The following is a 7,850-nucleotide window of genomic DNA, read 5'->3' on the forward strand; positions in this document are numbered from 1 at the left end:
AAGAAACAAAGACAGAATAGAAAAAAAAACGAAGCAGAGAAGAAATAGAAACGCTCAAATTGAAGCAAGAAAGAAAAATAAGAAAATAGGAAACATTTAAAGAAGGATGTGAAAAAACAATTAAAATTATGAGAAAAAATATAAAAGAAAACAGCAAAAAATAAATAAGGAGAAACGATAAGAGAATATAAATAAGAATGATAGGAGAATAAATAAACTGAATAAATTCAGGGTGAAAAAATTAAGAAATAGAAAGCATGGAAAAGGGACAAGGAGAAAGAAAGAAAGCAGTAAGAAGGAAAGGGAGAAAAAAAGTAAGAGAAAAAAAAAAGACGGTATAGGAGTAGACAGAAAGAAAAATCGGGGGGAAAATAATCTAATAAAAAAAGAAAATCCTTATTTGAGGAAACAAAAGAAAAAAAGGAAACTGCTTAAATTGTTGAAATAAAGAAAAGAAGAATAAAACAAGAAAGAAAAAAGAAAAAATCAAGAAAGAAGAAGAAAGAAAGGAAGAATATCGAAAGAAAGAAAGAAAAAATACAATGTAAAGAAAAAAGAAAAAAAATGTTTAAATTAAGAAAAATTTAAATGAAATAAAGAAAATAGAAATAAGAAAAAAGATGTAAAGAAAGAAAGGAAAGCAAGTCCTGACTTGTTCGTAGCTTATTAGGAAAGTTCGAGTGCAATATGCAGAGAGTTAGGTCGAGAGCTCGTCCTCTGCAGACTCGTCATGTAGACGTTTAAAAATTTTCATTCTTAAATTTTTTTTTTCTTTCATTTTTCTTTTTTGTTTAGATGTAAATAGAAGTCAGTTTAGTAGTCACTGGGTTTCACACTCCGATTGCACCAAGGGAAAAAAACGTTCCCCTCCAGCACCAGGGGACGGTGAGCTCATGACAGCGCTCTCGGCATCCCCGGAGACCCCGCGGTTGGTTTGACTACGTTTGACCTGAACGCCTCGTACCAAAACAATCGCGCACCAAATGACATCATTTCACAGCTGGTGCAAGCCAAAGGCTTCGCCAATCACGTGATGCGACGGAGCAGAGATCGTCCGAGAGGGGGAGACTGGGGTGAGGTGAACATGTGGATGTTGTTATGGTATGACCAAAAACACTTCAGCAAACACCAGCAAGTACGCATGAGGACAAAAAAGAACAGATCCAGGGACGAGGACTGCTTGCGTTCCCTCCTCACGTCACTCTCCTCACGTCTGAATCCCACCTGCGGCACAGGGAATGAGATTTATTATATTCCAGAAACAGACCAAGAACACAGAGTATAAACAAAGTCAATGTTTTTTACTTTTATTCAAATTTCTCATCCAAAATAAAAGCTCAGACCTGCTCCTAAAAATCTGCTCAGACAATACAAAACAACTATTAATGATAAAAAGCAAAAATCTAATCAAAACAATTATAGTTTTTAAACAATAGTTGAAGAACATTTTCATTTTTTATTTTGTTTTATTTTCACTTTTTTCACTATGCTTTTTTTCATCCCCCTGTACTTTTTCTAATATTATTTTTTATTTTATTTACACTTATATTTTTACACTTCTATCTCTATTTAATTTTATTTGCACCTTATTTGTACTGTTACCTTTTTTTCTTTTTTCTTTTTACAAATGCATTTTTTTTAAATAAATTTTTATTTTATTCACAGCAATACTTCCACACTTTCATATTTTTTTTTATTTTATATTCACTTTGTTTACACTCTTCCCTTTTTTCTTTAATTTACCTTTTTTAAGATTTTCTTCCATTTCTTTAATTCTACACATGTACATTATATTTTCTTTACGCTTTATTGCCACCATTCTGTAATTTTTTTGTTTGTAATTTATAGAATAAAAAAATCCAAATATATTTCTATACTTTTTGTTTTTAATTTACTTGCACTGCTACAATTTATTTTTTACATGTAGAGTTTCTAGGATTTTTTGAAATCCTTTTTTTTTTTTTTTTTACACATTTCTACACATACATTTTATTTTTACACTTTTTTATTGTTATTTAAACAAACAACCGAACAGAGTAACTGAAAGATTTTTTGGAAAATTTTATTTACACAACTGTTATTTATATCTTTGTTTTATTTCATTTGCACCTTCTTTACATTGTACAGAAACATTGTACCCAGTTTTAAATATATTATAGACATTTATATTTTGAATTTTTTTACATTTAGTTTTACACTTCTTTCATTTACTTTTATTTACTTTTTTATTCTATTTACACTTTTATTTTATTGTTTTTTGCGCACATACAGTTTTAAATATCTTTAAAACCTTTTTTATTTTTTACACTTCATTTTTCACTTCTTTTTATACTTTTAATTTTTTACACTTTTATTTAAAAATAATTATTATTTAAGTTTTATTTACACTTACTGTATGCTTATAAGATGTTTTTGCATAATGTTGAAATTCTAGATCTTAATCAATTTTCTTTTTATTTTACGTTTATGCACTTCATTTTCAATTTTTTTTACACATCAATTACACCTTTACAGAAAAGTCACTCAAATTCACTGACATGAATTCTACTCATGTTTTTTTATGCAATCCATGTTTTTTTTCTGGACACGTGATTTTATTGTTCCATTTCATTTCTCCCTCACATAGATAATTTCTTTCTTTCTTTTTTTCTTTTGTTGTTTTCTTCTTTCTTACTTTCTATTTTTTTCACATGATTAAACAATTTGCAAAAAAAAGTGTGACTTTTACACGTGTTATATTCCTAACGTTGTTCACGTGACTTATGTAAAAAAATTTTTTATATTTTTATCACAAAAATAACAATCTGAAAACAAGCTTTATGTAATAATGGAGTGCGTGATCATATTTCCTTTTTGTCCCCTGATAAACACAATCCTGTTAGCATTGTGCTGCTGGAGGCTCACCTGTGTCGCGCGCTCACCTGTTGCAGCCCGGGTCGCGCGCTCTGCCTACAGATGTCGCTTTCCCGTGAGCAGCAGCACGAGCCCCGTCACATGAACCGCGGCACAGATCAGGTGCACGCCGCAGAGCCAGACGTCGCCGCTCCTCCCGCCGGTGTGCGTGTGAGGGTTAGAATGAGGGGGAGTCGTGGTAGGAGTAGCAGTAGGAGTAGGAGTGTGACGCGCGGCTCTTTTGTTATGATTATCCGCAGCCCATGCGGTTTCCAGCTCATCGCCGATTGTGCGCAGCCGGAGCGCTAGCCACCGTGTCGAGCATGTCTGTGCGCACACAGTGAGACCGGGCAAGCGCGCAGCAGAAGTCATTTCCACCCATATGAGACGGCACATCCTCCCGGGTAAGTAAGCACGAGCACTTAGCCTGCTAAACACTGTGTGATTGTGGAGCGGGATCGTCTGTCTCTCTCTCTCTCTTTCTCTCTCTCTCTCTCTCTCCCTCTGTGTCCTTGTGTTTGTGTGTGTCTGTGTGTTTGTTTCGCATGTGTGGTATTATTTATTAAAAGTGTCACATGGTTTAAGGTTTACATCATCTACTCCCAAAAGAGAGCGGTAATAGTTAACTCTTAAAGTCCCCTCACTCACTCCATCCTCGTGTGTGTGTGTGTGTGTGTGTGTCTTTGTGTGTGTCTCCGTTCTCATCATCACTGACAGAGCTGTGGGTGGAGAGTGCTGTACATTTACAGTAAATGAAAACTTCAAAAAACATGTTTACAGTAAACTACTGGACATTTACATTAAATAGCTGACAAATAAAAATATTTACAGTAAAGTAATGTGTATTTGTAAATAATTGAACAAAACATAAAAACAGTAAAGGATTGTACATTTGCAACAAAAATATGGTAAATATTTACAGTAAAGTGTTGTACATTTGTTGCACACCAAATGTTGCTGCTCTTTCTGAAGCTCTCCAGTAGGGGGCGTCACAACAGATCTTTTTTTTTTTTGCACAGGTTTTTATGCTCTTTTTTTTTGGTTTTTGGTTTAAATAAATAAATAAACTAATAAATTATTAAAATTTTGTACATTTACAGTAAATTACTTAAATACAGTTGCTCTAGATTTTATAAAAAAATTACTTAAGATGTATTTGAAAATTTTGAAAAAGTCTATACATTTGCAATAAAACATATGTTTAAAAACTTAAATATTTCTCCAAATATAAGCCTTTAAACATGTTTACAGTTAACCAGAATGCAGTTGCTGTAACTGTTGTATTAAAAATGATTAAATATTAAAAGTTAAGAAAAATCTTAATCGAAATGAAAACTAAAAAAAATAGAAATTAACACAATTTACAGTAATTTACTCTATATAATTTTAAAATTACTTAAGACGTATTTTAAGTACTATTTCTTTACAGTAAATCTATAAACATTTATACATTTGCAGGAAAATGTTTACAACAAACTTAAATATTTTTCCACATCATCTCTCAAACATGTTTACAGTTAATAACATGAATGCAGTTACAATAAATTGCTCTACAATTATTAACATTTTATGTACTTAAGACGTATTTAAGTAAAACCAGTATGTTTACTAAAACTAACTTAACAAAATATACTTACAATAAAGTAAGCAACTTTAAGAACATGTACATTTACAGTAAATAAGTTACATGTTAACAGTAAAATGTGAAAAATTTTTTTTACATAAAACCCCTTAAACACATTTACAGTAAGTCATTGTGCATTCACCACTAATAAGAAAAATAAAATATATTTAAGAACTTTAACTAAGTAGCTAATAACCTACCAAAACATATTTAAAATACAGTATTTGGTGTTGATAAGTTAACAAAATATTTAGATTTAAACATATTTAAAGTACTGTTCATTAAATATTTATAACATACAGATGTTAAGTAAAATTCTGTAAACTCATTGTTACCATAAAAAAACATATTAAGGGTAAAGCTCTGTAACAATTACAGTAATTAACTTCAATAATATATTTACAGTAAAGTGATGCAAATCTACTGTTCATTTTTTAAACAAGTACTGTACGTACGGTATACAGTACATCAAGTGATTTGGCAAAAATGATAAAAAATTTCTGTGAATAACTCCACAGTAAATCAGTGTAAATTTACAGTCATTAATCTAAACACACAAGAGTAATTAATTATAAAATTATAGTTTAAAATTTATTTTTTAAATAATGACCATAAATAACTTTACAAAATACTAAAGCACTATACAGTAGTACAATACAGTAAAGCTTTGTTAATAAACAGAAAAAAACCTTAACTAAGTAACAGCAAAACAGAAATTTAGGAAGTGTTTAGGGAATTGTAACTATTCGTGTTTACAAATTTTTTTTTTCTTGTTTCTATTATATATAACAGCTGTTGATATTCATGTTTCCATTTGAGGTGGTAAATTGTTGCAGTTCCTCTATTCTCCTACAGGTGGTGCATTTTTAAATATTCATACATTGGCAGGCAGCACTGCATCCTTTGTGGTAAATTTATTTAGAATTGTAACAAAATCTAAATAATAATAATAATAATAATAATAATAATAATAATAAATCAGTAGTTATAATATTGTAATACTTATATAATCCCAATACAAATAAAATTAGCACCTACTGTAGGTATCGTATAATATTGTATAGAGAGGTTCCTGGTGATTTCCAATCCCTACTAATTATATTTTAAAGCGGTGACATGAGGGTTTAGTGGTTGGAACTGTTGCCTCACACCTCCAGTGTTAAGGGTTCAGATCTCACCTCCAATCTGTGTGTCCGGAGTTTGTTTGTCATTCCTACCCTTCCGAGCACGTACTGTAGCTGGAAGTGGTATTCTTTTCACTTTGGCCTACTGCAGTGCTTGAATATAATGAATTTTCTCTATAATCTGTATACAAGGGGTGTTCAAGTCAAACTGGGTCTTGTGATAAATTTTCTGGTAAATTAAGATGTCAAACTGATTGATATTTACAGAAGATTTCATGCACAGTACAGTGATGAGATTCTTAGCTGCAGTAAAACTTGCAAAGGTGCAAAAGGTTTTAAAATCATACCTCTGTCTGTGAATGACGAACCTGACCGAGCTGGCTCAGTTCCCACTGCAGTCGTTCCTGTGAACATCGAGCAGTTGGAACACCTGATCCTAATGGAAAAACGAGGGATAACTTGTTGCCAACTTGTGGGAACTGTACACACAATCATTCAGTAACACCTGCGTTTCCAGAGAGTGCTCTCTGCTTTTGTGGTGTCTAACGCTCTACCTTGATTGTGTCCAAGCACTAGTATAAGGGGTAAGTGCATTAGTGTCGCAGGGGATTATACAGAGAAATAAATGGAGTTTTCACTTTTATAACTGTGTCCTGTTATTCTGCACAGTCAAAAGTCCTGGTTTGATTTGAACGCTCCTCATAGATGCAAACCCACAGTGCTTTTCTTGCATGCCGAAAATGGTGAAAAGAACAAATATGCATATTGAAAAGAAGATGTAGTCATATCAAAAAGATGGAAGATGCTAACCAAGGAAAATAACCAAGATGGGTTTTTATGAACACAATCATACAGTGGTGATTTTAACAAGAATTAATACAAGAAAGAATTCAAATATGCAAGGACGACAGCATCCCATGTACAAACTGCACAAATGAAATAAGTCTTGGTTTAAATTTTTAGGGTAAAAATCAGTTACAAAAAAAGTTACATTTGTGCTGAGCAAGACATCAGGCCTGTCATGTTGTCACTCCAAACTCAAATTGCATGCTTTTTAAATTAATAATCATTTTTCACATAGTTTCACTCCTCTGCATGCTCCCTGCCATTTACAATATGGTATAACTTTTTTATGTCTTTTAAACAAATGCTATTTCTGTTGTAACATAAATATTCGTCATCCACTCGCATGTATTCGCATGTACGTTAATATGTCACCCACTATTAAATATAAGTAAATAAATACTGCCTATGTATAAGCATATATGGGCGTCAAACCAGGACTTTTGACTGTGCAGAATAACAGAACACAGTAATGAGAGTAAAAACTCTCAACCTTTAATTCTCTATATAATCCCGTGCTACATTAATGCACTTATCCCAGTGTATCACTAGTCCAGGAACTCCATTAATAGTCGTCTAGCCATCACAATTTGGCCCTTATCACAATAGCTACAGTTACAATATCTCGTTACAGTGGCAGCTGGAAGTGGGTGGGATATATTAGGCAGCAAGTGAACCTTTTTTCCTGAAGTTGATGCTGTGTTGAAAGCAGAAATAATGTTCAAGCGTGCCGCTCAAAAGTTTGGGATCACTTTCTATTGTAACTTCATGGTCGTTCCTGATTTTTATTTCTTTTTACACCGTAAAACAAGGCTGAAGGCGTTCATCCAAAATATGCAATAATCTCTTTGAACAGTTGATATTAAGATGTTTCTGCTACTTCTGCTCTGTAAACTCAAGTAAAAAAAAAAGTAACTTAGTAACTTTTACTCTGAGTAAATTTTTATGGAGTTACTTTTTACTTTTACTTGAGTAGATTTTTATAAGGGTAACTTTACTTGTACTTCAGTAAAATTTCACTTAAGTAAGAGTAGTTTTACTTGAGTACAAAATGTTATTACTTTTTTCACCTCGGTATACCGCTTTATCCTGTATTCAGGGTCGCGGGGACCTGGAGCCTATCCTAGGAGGCTTGGGAAACGAGGCAGGATACACCCTGGACAGGGTGCCAATCCATCGCAGGGCACACATACATACACACACTACGGGGAATTTGGGAATTAGCCTAACTTGCATATCTTTGGACTGTGGGAGAAAACCAGAGAACACGGAGGAAACCAACCAAGCACAGAGAGAACATGCAAACTCCACGCACACAGAGACGGGAATCAAACCCGGACCCTGGAGGTCACTTGACAGTGTTAACC

The sequence above is a fragment of the Clarias gariepinus genome, chromosome 21 (assembly GCF_024256425.1).
Source record: "Clarias gariepinus isolate MV-2021 ecotype Netherlands chromosome 21, CGAR_prim_01v2, whole genome shotgun sequence".
In the NCBI taxonomy this organism is placed as follows: domain Eukaryota; kingdom Metazoa; phylum Chordata; class Actinopteri; order Siluriformes; family Clariidae; genus Clarias; species Clarias gariepinus.